This window comes from Pongo abelii, chromosome 20 (assembly GCF_028885655.2).
Source record: "Pongo abelii isolate AG06213 chromosome 20, NHGRI_mPonAbe1-v2.0_pri, whole genome shotgun sequence".
NCBI lineage: Eukaryota > Metazoa > Chordata > Mammalia > Primates > Hominidae > Pongo > Pongo abelii.
The window spans coordinates 11,877,387-11,891,349 of record NC_072005.2 but is presented as its reverse complement, the minus strand read 5'-3'; the positions used below and the strand labels follow the sequence as shown (position 1 = coordinate 11,891,349).

The following is a 13,963-nucleotide window of genomic DNA, read 5'->3' as shown; positions in this document are numbered from 1 at the left end:
CTGCCCAGAAGACAGCCCCAGGCTCCAGAGGTACAATACCAGAAAGGACAGAACCCCACAAATGCGTCTGCACGTAGGTCTTCTGCTTTCCAGGGCTCTACAGCTTCTCGGAATCCACACTCCTTCTGGAGCTGCTCTGAGCAGCTGGAGGCCACCTGTAGGGGAGGGCGGGCTGCCAGGAAGCCCCCAGGAAAGGCTCCCTTTCCCTTCCTTTGCAGGCTCCAGACTGGCCTCAGCGTGGAGTCACTGGCCTCGGGCTCTGCTGCCCCTGCAGGTTATTTAGCTACTTCTCACCCCATCGATCAGTTCCATGACACAAACACCCTCAATCCCATTGTGTGAATAAGACACCAGCAGAGTCCCTGCTCTCCTCCTATGTTTATGTATAAAGTGGGGAAGGAAAAAGTAAGATAAGTACATTTAAAAGACTTCCAGATCGCGGTGGAGGTGGCAGCAGAGGTACCCACGGTCAATGACACTGCAGCACCTCCAGGCCTGGCTGGTCGGAGAGAGGGTGGAAAACTGGAGATGGATGTGGATACATGGAGGGAGCAGCCCTGGGAACTGGGCTCTGCAGCAGCGCGGCTCTAGGGCCTGGAGCCCAGGAGAGCACAGATTGGGGCTCCTGGGACAGGACGCTCAAAGAAGAGTCAGGTGGCTTCCATGAAATGGGGTGCTAGGCAGCTGGTGAGGGCCTGTGGCTATCATAATTTGGGACGTGAAAACTTGGATTTCATGGGAATTTATGAAGAGGAAGGCTCTGATGACAAAGAAGTCATCGATGAGGAGGGGGATGAGGGTCACTGGCAAGCTCGCCCCCTTATGGAAAGAAAAGTGAACACTCAACTACTGCTGCAAAATGGGGTCAAAGGATGAGACTCTCGCTGTCAGGGAATAAACTGCTGCAGAACTCTTAGAGATTGCAAAAACCTTTCAACAACAGCCTGGGAAAGTGAGGCCATGCCTCACACCTCTAATCCCAACATTTTAGAAGGCCAAAGTGGCAGGATCACTTGAAGCCCGAAGTTGAAGACCACCCTGAGCAGTGAAGTGAGACACTCCCATCGCCATAATTTTTTTTTTTCTTAGCCTGGAGATATGGTGTGTACCTATAGTCTCAGCTACTCAGGAGCCTGAGGCAGGAGGATTACTCAAGCCCCAAAGTTTGAGGCTGCTGTGAGCTTTGATCAGGCTACTGCACTTCAGCAAGACACGGTCTCAAAAAAAATAAAATAAAAAAATCCCACCAAACTTCCTGGGGAAACCCTGACCCTCTTGGATGGTCTAATTGTAAAACACAGAGGGTGGTGACATTTCCTTATGGACTGGATCATTCTAGCCATGTAAGAGGCTTGGACTACTGAGGATTTACCAGGAGGGATGACCTCCTTGAAGTCAATGGAAAAGGCCCCTGGTGAAACCATCCCTTTAAACTTTATCAAATTCATCAGGGAGGAAGGGAGGAGGAAAATTTAAACCAAGCTGGCAGCACCTTCAGCATTAATCATTAAGTCAGCTTGTTCCCTGACCTTCCTCATATTTGCTTCATACCTAGTGTCCTAGAATCCCACAGACCCTAAATGATAGTTTCCGTTAACTGCTCTGTAGACATCAATTTGAACATTAGATGTTCTCCCTTTGAATTTCCATTTGAAATATTTCCTTTTCAGGGCTGGGTGCATTGGTTCATGACTGTAATCTCAGCACTTTGGGAGGCTGAGGTTGGGGGATCACTTGAGTCTGGGCATTCAAGAACAGCCTGGAAAATACAGTGAGACTCCATCTGTACAAAAAAATTTATAAACAATCGGGCATGGTGGCATGTGCCTTTATTCCCTGCTACTTGGGAGGCTGAGGCAGGAGGATCCCTTGAGCCCAGGAGTTTCTGCAGCCAGCTATGATCCCACCACTGTACTCCAGCCTAGGAAACAGAACCATACTATGTCTCTTAAAAAACAAAAAAGAAAAAAGAAATCCAGACATTTGTTGGTCTTTGGATTATTGGAGAGCATTTATCTGACACTTAGCCCAAAGTTTGACACCAGTATAAAGAATTATTAGAAAGGGGCACTTTGGGACTGGGACACAGCTCTGCAGGAAGCTTTCGACAGGTTAATGTGTTAGTATGCTGCCATACTAACTTCAGCAAGACCTGGTCTCAAAAAAAAAAAATCCCACAAAACTCTCTGGGGAAACCCTGACACCCTTGGATGGTCCAATTATAAAACACAGCAGGTGGTGATATTTCCCTATGGACTGGATCACAAGCCTCAGGCACACCTTCAGAGGGTAGAGCTGTGACTTGGGATGGATGATACAGCTGCTGCTGCAGGTACAAATTGGGCCTTATGGCAAACACAGTGTGGTAAACCAGTTCCTTTAGGATTTTGGTTGTAATTATGACATAGAGATGAAACCAGACACTCTTGAATTGAACAAGTGCTGGCAGTATATAATGCTCTCAAGTAGGTAGAATCCTTAAAAAAGAACCTTTCTATGACTGTGAGAATGGGACTACCATGCCCAGCTAATTTTTTGTATTTTTAGTAAAGACAGGGTTTCAACATGCTGTCCAGACTGGTCTTGAATTCCTGAGCTCAAGTGATCCACCCACCTCAGCCTCCCAAAGTGCTGGGATTACAGGTGTGAGCCACTGTGCCAGGCCTCCCACTAAGTTTCTTTCATTTGGCCTGGCACAGTTTCTCACGCCTTAATCCCAGCACTTTGGGTGAGCAAGGCGGGTAGATCGCTTGAGCCCAAAATCTTGGGCATGACCACCCTGGGCAACATAGTAAGACCTAGTTTCTATTTATTTTTATTATAAAGAAAAAATATATATACACACACATACAAAGAGGTCAAGCGCAGTGGTTCACCTATAATCCTTTATAGGACCTATAATCCTAGAGCTTTGGGAGGCCAAGGTAGGTGGATCACCTGAGGTCAAGAGTTTGAGACCAGGCTGGCCAACATGGGGAAACCTCGTCTGTAACTAACAAAATGAAAATTATCCAGGCGTGGTGGTGCGCACTTGTAATCCAAGCTACTCGGGAGGCTGACGCAGGAGAATCGCTTGAACCCAGGAGGCAGAAGTTGCAGTGACCCGATATCGCACCATTGCACTCCAGCCTGGGCCACAGAGCAAAAACTCCATTTCAAAAACAGAGACAGAGAGAGAGAAAGGAAGTTTCTTTAACTCCCTAGTTGTTATGGGCTATCACTACTATCACCAGTAGTTTCCCATGAAGCAAAACCTATTCTCACAATGGGTCCAAGAGGAAAAGTAGAAGACTTGGAGACATTCCAGGTAGATCCAAACGCAGCACTTGTACAACAGTATATGGTTAATGTGAGGACTCTTGGGGTGACTTAGCTCAGGCTGGTATAACAAAATACCATGGACTCAGTTTCTTAAACGGCAAACATTTGTTTCTCACAGTTCTGGAGTGTGGGAATCCAAAATCTTGCTGCCAGCAATTTTGTTCCCAGTGAAGGCTATCTTCCTGGCTTGCAGCTAGATGCCTTCTTGCTTTGTCCTCACATGCTGGACAGACAGAGTTCTCTCTCTCTTACTAATCCCATTATGAGGGCCCTCCTCTATAAATGTATGTGATCTCCTAAAAGGTCCATGTCCAAATATGACCCTGTTGGGGTTTAGGGCTTGTAAGTATACATTTTGTTTTAGAGACAGGGTCTCCCAATGTGGCCCAGGCTGGTTTTAAACTCCTAGGCTCAAGGGATCCTCCTGCCTTGGCCTCCCGAAGTACTGGGATTACAGGCATGAACCACCGCACCCAGCCTGTAAGTATACATTTTGAGGAGAATAAATGCAGGACACGCCAAGGGGTAAATAGAAGTCCATAAAAGAGGCTTTGGAATCAATGTAATCAGAGAGTGTTGGAGGCTGAAAGGATGGGGGTCCTGATCAACTCAGTGTACCACTGGAGGCTATATGAGCAAACAGCAAACTCTTCTCATGAATGCAGGTTGTTGGCAAACTGACAGACTACGTCTGCCACGCCCCAAGCGCAGTGTTTCTTGTGATTATCTACAGGCACATCTGAAGCCTGTTGTACAAAGAAAGTAATCATGTGAACCTGTGATAAATGAAGCGGCTGACCAACTGTTACCTCCTCCTCCCTGCTCTTTCTACCCAATAAAAACAAAGGGCTATAGAAGCTCAGGGCTCTTGCTCACTAGAAGCAAGGAGCCCCCTGATCCCTTCTTTAACATAGATCTTTTGTCTTTATTTCTGCATCTGTCCTTCTTCGTTCAGTCCCATAGTAACCATCACAAGACAGGACTTTATCAATAGCAGATGTGGAGCTAGAGTCAAAAAGGAGTGAGGTCCAATTTCAGAATGGCAGAGAGAACGGACATCGAGGTAGCTATATGATTGCATGAAGGATCAAAATGCATGCCAGGGCCACTACATGGAAAATTATTGTAATGATCTAGGAAAAAAATGAGAATAAGAAGGAAAAACAAGTAGTCATAATGAAAATGGAAAACAGAAAATGAAGAACAGAATAACCTTTGTTAATATGCAGTTCTTAAAGATTTTAAATAAAATATTGGTCAGAAACATGTACAGATATCTCGTTTTAAAAAAAAAAAAAAAAAAACCCTCATTGCTGAGTATAGTGGCTCCTGTTTGCAATCCCAGCACTTTGGGAGGCCGAGGCAGGAGAATTGATTGAGCCCAGGAGTTCAAGAGCAGCCTGGGCAAAACAGTGAGATCCCTGTCACCACAAAAAAATTTTTAAAAATTAACTGGGCAGAAAGCTGAGGTGGGAGGATTGCTCAAGCTCACGAGCCTGATGCTGCAGTGAGCAGTGAGTGACCACTGCACTTCTTCTGGGCTACAGAGCAAGACTGTCTCAAATAAAAAAAAAAAGAAAAAAGGAAAAAAAAACCCTACAAATTAGTCAAATGTAAGAGGATGACTGGAATCTGCTACACAGAAGATGAAAGATCATATAAGAAAAATGCTCAACCAACGGCAACCAGTAAAAAGCAAAAAGAAACAGAGATTCTGTCTAAGAGTAGACAGGCAACAAAAAGTGAGTTAGATAATTCAAAGTGTTGGCAAATCACAAGAATAAAGACACATGCATGAAAGGTGAGATGGTTAACTCATAAGTTACATTCATACTCTATCCGCATTTCCTAGTAAATTTGAATTTATCCATAATCTACAACCCAGCAATTGTTTCCCAATGTGTAAAAATTTGTGTTGTATTTCCAATTAGGAATAAAAACAAGAAGAGCATTGTCAATAAGATCAAAAGATAAACTTGAACCAACTCAAGTCCCATTAAGCAGTGGAATGGGCAAGTCGCTTACGTGACCCACAGCTTCACAGAGCAGCATGTTTGCAACAGGCTCAGGCAAGAAAACCAGAAAGACACCCTCTCAGCATAATACTAATGGTGTATTCATGGTAATATTCTGTTACTAAAAATTCAAAAGTGGCAAAATTCTGCTTTGTGACAAAGAGATGACAAAGCTACAAAGAATAACAAAAAGAATCAAAACTTTGATCACCTTTGTGTATCAAAAATAAGTGAGACACACCAGAAATGCCCAAGGCCTGTTTATTTTTTGGGGTGGTATGTGTCTGAGTATTCATATTTTTATTATTTTGACTTGGCATAAAACAGCTTATTTCAAGAACTCAATTTCCTTCTTCAAACATTATCAAACTATTCACTAAGGTTCCAACCAGCTAATTAAAATCCTAACACCCAAATCATAAAATAAAATTCTTAAATGTGGCCAGATGCAATGGCTAATTCCTGTAATCCCAGAACTTTGGGAGGCCGAGGCAGGTGGATCACTTGAGGTCAGGACTTTGAGACCAGCCTTATCAACACGGTGAAACTCCGTCACTACTAAAAACACACACAAAAATGAGCAGGGTGAGGTGGCATGTGCCTGTAGTCCCAGCTACTCAGGAGGCTGAGCAAGGAGAATCGCTTGAACCTGGGAGGCAGAGGTTGCAGTGAGCCGAGATTGTGCCACTCTACTCCACCCTGGGCAACAGAGCGAGACTCTGTCTCAAAAAAAAGAAAAAAGAAAAAAAAAAAAAAGAAATCCCCCATCCTTTGTGTTGTGCAAGAGCACCTTACTGCAATGAAACACCCTTCGCATTATGACTTAGATGGTGCCACGTTTGTTACCTATGACAAACCAGATACAGACTAGACATTCCAGTATTTACCTCACAAACCATTAGGTGAATAGCTTTGTCTTTAGTGATCAGTCAAAATGAAATATCTATTAACCAAAGCATGCTTCAGTTTCTCTCCTTCCTCCAGGTCCCTGAACTTTTTTCTTTTTTTGAGACAGTCTTGTTCTGTAGCCCAGGCTGGAGTGCAGTAGCATGATCTTGGCTCACTGCAACCTCCGCCTCCCTGGTTCAAGTGATTCTCATGCCTCAGTCGCCAGAGTAGCTGGGTTTACAGGTGTGTGCCATCATGCCCAGTTAATTTTTATATTTTTCATAGAGATGGGGTTTCATCATGCTGGCCATGCTTGTCTTCTGACCTCAAGTGATCTGCCCACCTCAGCCTCCCCAAGTGCTGAGATTAAGGGCATGAGCCACCACGACCAGTGGCCCCTGAATTTTTGACTGACCCATTCTAAGCTTATATACAATCCCATTTATTTATTGATTTTATTATTTTTTTTTTCGGGGGTACGAAGTCTAGCTCTTCTCCCCAGGCTGGATTACAATGGCGTGATCTTGGCTCACTGCAACCTCCACCTCTCGGGTTCAAGCGATTCTTCTGCCTCAGCCTTCCGAGTAGCTGGGACTACAGGTGCCCGCCACCACACCCAGCGAATTTTTGTATTTTTAGTAGAGACAGGGTTTCTCCATGTTGGCCAGGATGGTCTTGAACTCCTGACTTGGGGTGATCTGCCCGCCTCAGCCTCCTGAAGTGCTGGGATTACAGGTGTGAGCCACTGGGCCTGGCCTTATTTAATATTTTTATTTTTAGTTACAAGTTCAGTACCTAGACTCCTTTTATGACCTCTCCTAATGGCAAGCTGACGTTTTTTTGTCTTTTCTTTGATACAGAGTCTCGCTCTGTCGCCAGGCTGAAGTGCAGTGGCATGATCTCGGCTGACTGCAACCTCTGCCTCCCATGGTCAAGCGATTCTCCTGCCTTAGCCTCCCGAGTAGCTGGGACTACATGCATGTGCAACTACACCCAGCTAAATTTTGTATTTTTAGTAGAGACAGGGTTTCACCATGTTGGCCGGGATGGTTTCAATCTCTTGACCTCGTCATCAACCTGCCTGGGCCTCCCAAAGTGCTGGGATTACAGGCATGAGCCACCGTGCTCAGCCCCCAGGACAAGCTGGCTTCAAGGTCTAGAATTAAAAGTTATTTCTTACCTAAACTCACATTTGTTTCACTACAAATGTCTAGGAAAAGCCCCATGACAAAAATTATCACTTGCGGAGGGCATCACTGACTACTGTATCTGCCTGTGGATCCCTAGCTTTCCAGGGATCTCAGATTCTCTCAGTATAAAGGGCTCCTCCCATGGTCAATGTGAGTAGCTGGGGCACCTACAGGGGAAGAACCATGGTAAGAATCAAGTGAGCTTTCTTTTTCTTTTTTTCCTTTGAGACTGAGTCTAGCTCTGTCGCCCAGGCTAGAATGCAAAGACGTGATCTCAGCTCACTGTAACCTCCGCCTCCCGAGTTCAAGCCATTCTCATGCCGCAGCCTCCTAAGGGATGGGATTACAGGCGTGAGCCAATACACCTGGCTAATTTTTGTATTTTTAGTAGAGATGGGGTTTCGTCATGTTGACCAGATTGGTCTCGAACTCCTGACCTCAGATGATTTGCCCACCTTGGCCTCCCAAAGTGCTGGGATTATAAGTGTGAGCCAATGCGCCTGGTGTGGGCGTTCAATGACCTCTCTTTGTAGGCTTGTCATTGGCCTTAGCTTGCAGTCGCTGTGTACATTTGAATGAGATATTGATGTAGAAATGGATCTCACTAACTTTATAAACATGAAAGATATAGTGTGATTTTGGGGTCTCGGGTGTGATTTAGAGGTTTAATTTGAATGAGATATTTATGTAGATACAGATCTTATTAACTTTGTAAACACAAAAGATATAGTGTGATTTTGGGGACTTTTAATCTGCTTTTTAAAAACAGCTTGTCGAAGTATAATTGTCAAATAAAAACTGCATATATTTAAGGTGTAAAACTTCACATCTTGATATACATATACGTTATGAAATGATCACCACAATTTAGCTAATTAACATATCCATCACCTAACATACTTAATATTTTAGTCCCTGGACTCAGGCCTCTGTTTCAATGAGAAAATACCCACTGTTTGAAGAATCCAGCAAAATCTCTCAAACTCAGTTTATGTTTACAGGCAGGCAGGAATTTATAAGGCACTTACCTTTCATCCTCATCAGGGAAAGTAAAAGTATCTAACCCTTCCAGTCAATAAACATATTGAGAAATGTATTTACACTACTATGTAATTGCTCCTTCCCTGTGCATGTCAAAAAGATTCTCTTCCTTGTTCTTAGGCTGTAAATGATTAGAAAAGACAGAGAAGTGCCAGAGGTAGGATCCTTTTGAGACCACTACCCCTCCTTACAAAAAGTTAAAGCAGGCCGGCTGCAGTGGCTCACGCCTGTAATCCCAGCACTTTGGGAGGCTGAGGCAGGCGGATCATGAGGTCAGGAGTTTGAGACCAGCCTGACCAACATGGTGAACTCCGTCTCTACTAAAAATACTAAAATTAGCCGGGTGTGGTGGCACGTGCCTGTAATCCCAGCTACTCAGGAGTCTGAGGCAGGAGAATTGCTTGAACTCGGGAGGTGGAGGTTGCAGTGAGCTGAGATTGCGCTATTGCACTACAGCCTGGGTGGACCAAACAAGACTCCGTCCAAAAAAAAAGTTAAAGCAATCATCCTTGAAATTTGGTAGCTGCAACCTATCAAATCACTGAAATGTGTGCACTGGCCTTGTATGGAAAATGTCACCCTGTTAAGCTTCTTCATTTTGCCCTATAGAAGAGAAGACTCAAATTCCCCGTGTTGGAGCACTGCCCCCACTCTTCAGGATATCTGTTTCCCCAGTGGCTATCCTCAAACTATGTGCTCAGATAAACTCAGCATTTCCTCATATTCTCTGAATCTTATTATCTTATTAAGGTGCACAATATTATTTCATTATTATTTCCATGATAACAAAGCACATACTACACATTAATCATATGTGAACACAAACAAAACAGTTGCCAACCAGGTCTTACCCCACAGGTAACAGGAAGAAGAAGAGTTATCCACCATTACAAGTTCTCCAGCCTGCAAAGGAGGACTGGTATTTTGCTGAATCTTTGTAATTCACCAATTTATCTACTATACTTTGTTGTGGAAGATTATTCATTTTCTCAAGCTGTAATAAAAGATTTTCCCTATTTCTTTTCCCAATCAGCATTCTCAACGCTATGCCCTGAAACTCTGTTACAAGTCATCCACAAATGGCCATGCACTGTGGCTCAAACTTGTAATACCAGCACTTTGGGTGTGGTGGCATGCACCTGTGGTCTCAGCTACTACAGAGGCTGAGGTGGGAGGATAGCTTGTGCCTGGAAGATGGAGATTGCAGTGAGCTGAGATTGTGCTACTGCATCCCAGCCTGGGCAACAAAGCCAGACCCTATCTTAAAAAAAAAAAAAAGGAAAGAAAGAAAGAAAAAGAAATAATCATCCACAAAAAAGGACAGACTTAAGAAATGTACTACACCACATCTGAAGAAGAAAATAATTAAGAATTTTGAGTGAGGTGCGGTGGCTCACACCTGTAATCCCAGCACTTTGGGAGGCCAAGGCTTGTGGATAACAAGGCCAGGAGTTCGAGACCAGCTTGGCCAATATCGTGAAACCCCATCTCTACTAAAAATATAAAAATTAGCCAGGTGTGGTGGCACGTGCCTGTGATCCCAGCTACTCAGGAGGCTGAGGCAGGAGAATCACTTGAACCCAGGAGGCAGAGGTTGCAATGCCCCGAGATCACACCACTGCATTCCAGCCTGGGTGAGAGAGCAAGATTTTGTCTCAAAAAAAAAAAAAGAAATTTTTTTTTTGGAAACGAATGCTATATAAGACTAATGATTTATTTCTGACATCTATTTTTATCTTGGCTCTGTGCAAAATTTTCTTATTTTTCCAGCTGTAGTGAAAATGCAATTTACAATTAATTTTAAAAATCTGAAGCTGCAATAAGTGAACAAATATATATATATATATGTATATATTTTTTAGAAGGGCTCTCACTCTGTGACCCAGGCTGGAGTGCAGTGGTACAATCACAGTTCACCGCAGCATCAATCTCCCAGGCTCAGGTTATCCTTCTGCCTCAGCCTCTCGGATAGCTGGGATTACAGGTACATGCCACCATCTCCAGCTAATTTTTTGTATTTTTTGTAGAGAGGGGGTTTCGTCATGTTGCCATGGCAGGTCTTGAGCTCCTGGCCTCAAGTGGTCTTCCTTCCTTGGCCCCCCAAAGTGCTGGGATTATAGTCATGAGCCATTGTGTCCAGCAATGAATAATTCTTTACAAGGGAACAAACTCTGTCTGGGCATGGTGGCTCATGCTTGTAATCCTAGCACTTTTGGAGACTGAGCTGGGAGGATTGCTTGAGAAAAAGAATTAGAGAACAGCCTGGGCAACATAGCATAATCCTGTCCCTATTACTTAAAATTCTAAATAAAAGTCTGAAAAGCAGCATTTCCCACCTATTCTCTATGAGGGAGCCTTCATCTACATAACAAGGTCTCCTTAGCTACACATGAGGCCAAGCTTCTTCCTTTCCTCTTCCCTAATCTGTCTTGCCATTAAACCTGACTTACCCACCAAACCTGGGATTTTTTGGCCAGCCAAGTCTGCATTCCTTCCTGGCCTCAGAATTGTATATAAGCTTTTTTGTCTTATTGTTGGTTGGGTCTTCATTCTGAAGGCTCCCATATATAAACGTTAGATAAATTTGTATGACTTTTCTCCTATTAATCCAAGTTCCATGATCTGAAAAAATTTTTCCTGTCTTTTCACCTTATTTTATTAAAAAAGTGCAAGACCCTGTATATCTAAAAATGAGCATTTTCATATCTCAGAAATCAAGATATTTTCCATCTGTAACCAGAAAATAGCATTCATATTTAAAAATGAGGGATATTAAAACATCATTAATAGTGTAAAGTGGAATTCTGGAAGCTTAGCTTTGAATACATTTCATTTTGTCTGTTAAACATTGAAGAGAATATGTGGTGTTAGGATATGTATTTGGTTTTCATCTAGGGTAATAATGTTGGGTACGTTAGGCCTCCGGGAAAGTCCTTGACCTTCTCCTGCCCTTCTTCCACTCTAATTTAGTTTCCCCACATTTTGATTTTGGGTCTTAAAACCCTCCCATGAGAGGGTCCCACTGACTTCATGAAGTTTTTTCCTACAGAGTGTAGCCTTGGAAATACTCATTATATTCCCTATCTGTAGCTGTGTGTCTGAAGGTAGTTCCAGAATAAAACATAAGTGTGAGGATTGCTTAAATAACTTATTTCTAAATGCTGTAACAAAAATTTCAGATTTCCTTGTCTAACCAGATGCAGAAAAGCATATGTTATAGATAAAGCATCAGAACTCAAACAGGCACCAATGTCCCTGACTTCCAAAATTAGTGGCCTTCCTGGCATATGAACACCCTTTGGGCCTGTGCTCCAGTGTCCTCTTTGGGGTGCTCCTTGGGCTCTTTGTGAAGCATCAAGACACCCCCATAGTCTAGGCCAATGTCAGGCTCTCCAGTGTGTCCTGTTCATCACCCTCAGCCTGCACTTTCATTGTCACTGTCATTGGCCATTCCAACACTGTGCTTGCATCCTGTGGAAAGTCACATTTGGGGTCAAGTGGATGGTGTTGTTTCTACTCTTTGGTGAAAAGTATAAGGGTGTATTTGGCCTTCAAGGGAGAGGGATGAGGCAGGGGTTGGATTCAGGTGCACTCAACTCTTTTTTTTTTTTTTTCTTGAGACAGAGTCTCGCTGTGTCGACTAGGCTGGAGAGTGCAATGATGTGATCTCAGTTCACTGTAACCTCTGTCTCCAGGCTCAAGCCATTCTCCTGCCTCAGCATCCTGATTAGCTGGGATTACAGGCACACACCACGATGCCCAGCTAATTTTTCTATTTTTAGTAGAGACAGGGTTTCACCATGTTGGCCAGGCTTGTCTTGAACTCCTGACCTCAAGTGATCCACCCACTTTGGACTAGCAAAGTGGTGGGATTACAGGTGTGAGCCACCGTGCCTGGCCAGGTTTCACTGCCCTGTCTTCCCTGCTCTGAGTCACTTTGTGTGATCTGACAATTGATGACTCCACCCTTCACTGATGTGGATACATTATCTGGAACTGGGTATGTCACCTCCACACACAGACAAGGTTTGGTCAGTGGCTGATGCTGCATCTTGTGGTGTCTGGATTTTGACCTTAGGGAGTTTTAAATAAGCGTTTCTGAAGAGCAGCTTCATTGGTACCTTAAAGGAAATGACTGAATTGTTCTATGCCGTTGCATAATATATAAAAGAAACTTTTCCATGTTGCTGTTAACTTTGCACTGCTGAGATAAGCAGGCTGTTGACAAGTTAGCATCAACAGCACGTTATCAGAGAAAGACAGGCTTGTATTTAGACAATTTACACAAATTTATTAGCCTCTTATGACTCAGTAAAGCAATTTGAAAAAATATAGCTTTATAAGGCATAAATGAATTTGTATGTTTTAACTAAGGTACTTTCTGGTAAACGGTGCCCATACATTTTAGGAAATATTTCAGTCTTTAGAGAATAAGTAAGGCAAAAACAGGTCCAGGAGTCTACAGATGACCTCCCCTCACCACAAGGCCAAGCCTTTTTTGTTTTTTTGAGATGGAGTTTCGCTCTTGTTGCCCAGGCTGGAGTGAATGGTGTGACCTCGGCTCACTGCAACCTCTGCCTCCCATATTCACGTGATTCTCCTGTGTTAGCCTCCTGAATAGCTACGATTACAGGAGCATGCCACCACACCCTGCTAATTTTTGTATTTTTAGTAGGGACGGGGTTTGATCATATTGCTCAGAATGGTCTCTAACTCCTGACCTCGGCCTCCCAAAGTGCTGGGATTACAGGCGTGAGCCACCATGCCCAGCCAAGGCCAAGTCTTTTACTGCTGGAGAGACACGTGTCACATATCAGGCATATGAGACGCTCCTCAGTGACCATGATGAATCAGGACAAAACCAAGGGCATTTTGTAACTATATTTCTAAATGTGATAGAGGAAAACATATTTCAAATCATAAACATGGCCAAAATTTTTCTCTTCTTACTAATGTGACTTGTAATTCTCATACATCTCACAGTCATTTGTGGCTTTTGGTCATATTTATCACTATGGTATATTACACCCTTGCTGACAGCAGGTATGGCACTGCTGGTTTTGGGGAAGAAGGCACTCAGAGGTACATGAGATAACTATTGGTATTATGACTGAATGAAAAATTAGGGTTGCGGCTGGGCATGATGGCTCATGTCTGTAATCCCAGCATTTTGGGAGGCCAAGGCAGACGTCCAGAGTTCAAGACCAGCCTGGCCAATATGGTGAAACCCTGTCTCTACTAAAAAATACAAAAAATTAGCCTGGCATGGTGGTGCATGCCTGTAGTCCCAGCTACTCAGGAGGCTGAAGCAGGGGAATTGCTTGAACCCTGGAGGCAGAGGTTGCAGCGACCTGAGATCATGCCACTGCACTCCAGCCTGGGTGACAGAGTGAGATTTTTTTCTGGAAAAAAAAAAAAAAAAGATAAGAAAATTAGGGTTGAAATAAAATTTTAAGTACATAAGCATGAAAAGTAAAATTTCCAAAAAAAAAGATGCCTGGCATTTTA

The 13,963-nt window shown here is 43.5% G+C and overlaps 1 protein-coding gene across 1 annotated transcript in view; it reads right to left on the bottom strand.

The window, feature by feature from the left end:
* LOC100460710 (zinc finger protein 440-like) overlaps positions 1 to 13,963 on the bottom strand; it is a 78,902-nt gene that overhangs the window by 63,741 nt on the left and 1,198 nt on the right.